We start from the raw sequence: 1471 nt of genomic DNA, 5'->3' as shown, positions 1-1471 counted from the left end.
ACTTTCTGGCCAAGGCTGCTCATTGGCATTGGAAAAAGGCCCCAAAACCTCTATCTCTGTCTAAACCCTGACAGCCTATATGTATATTGGCAATAACCTGTCTTTTATCTCCAATGTGTGTGTGTGTGTGTGTGTGTATGTATGCATGTATATGTATATATATGTATATTGGCAATAACCTGTCTCCACTCCATATATGGATCCAATGTCCTCTTCTGGTGTGTCTGTAAACATCTACTGTGTGTGTATATATATAAAATCTTTAAAAAAAAACTGCGGTCAGGCTGTGTCTGGACTTTCAAGAGTCCCCTGGCAGGTATAAAGCTGTGGAAACATTCTCTGGCCCTGGAGTTTCGTTTCCTTTTCCATCATGGGAAATACTTTAGCCCATCAAAAGAAACCTCAGATTAGGAAAATTCAGGCCCTCTTGAAATCCCATGGAATAAAACTCATCAAAAAACAAGCCTCCTTGTTTTGGGAGGAAGTCTTTGAAATAGTGCCATGTATGGCCACAGGAGATCCTTAACAGCCGTGACTCATGGACTCCAGTCGCTTACTCCAAGAAGGTAAAATTCCCTCCCCCTATTTTCTACCTATTATAGCCTCAATATGCCAATGCATATGAACCCTGAAACTGGGACCCATCGAGGACACTGCATTCTTTTCACTCAGACAAGTCTGAGAACAAAGGTTCTAAAGGCTGACCTGTTTTAGATCTCACAGCCCTTGAATGGGAAATGAAAGCCATACATGTATCCATGTCCTCCTCAGCCCCTCAGCATGCTCTTACCAGGTCCAACCCAGTTTATATCCCTCTCCCTCCCCCCACCCCACCATGTGGCTCCTTGGAGGAAGCCCAACATAACCCCTGGCCTCATCTATTCCTTTTCCACCTCCAAGTCCCCCCACCCTACTGCCCTAAGTTTGAACCCCAGAACTTACTCTTATCCTTACCCTAAAGTTTACCCTGACCCTTACCCGTACACTAACTGTACCCTTATCTCTAACCCTAATTCTAACCCTAACCCCAACCCTACCAAGACTGAAGGAAATGTTGCATAAGTCCTCAGCCTCCTCTCTCCATCATACAACTTCTTTTTTTTTTGTTGTTTGTTTGTTTTTTTTTTGGAGACAAGGTTTCTCTGTATAGCCCTGGCCTGGCTGTCCTGGAACTCACTTTGTAGACCATGCTGGCCTCGAACTCAGAAATCTGCCTGCCTCTGCCTCCTGAGTGCTGGGATTAAAGGCATGCGCCACCTTTAATCTCCACAATTCCATTACAGAGGTAGAGAAGACACCCTTTGAGCATCTGGCTAACACTGCCTCTCCCTCCCCTGTCATAAACTTCATGACTCTCCCACAAGTCCAGAATTTCAGACATTTCCAGTCAATCTACATCCCATGTGGACTAAACCACTTAATTAGTACCCTATCAAGCTACAGATTTAAAAGAATTCAGACAGGCAGTCAA

This window comes from Mus musculus, chromosome 9 (genome assembly GCF_000001635.26).
Source record: "Mus musculus strain C57BL/6J chromosome 9, GRCm38.p6 C57BL/6J".
In the NCBI taxonomy this organism is placed as follows: domain Eukaryota; kingdom Metazoa; phylum Chordata; class Mammalia; order Rodentia; family Muridae; genus Mus; species Mus musculus.
Note: the sequence above shows the minus strand (reverse complement) of the source record.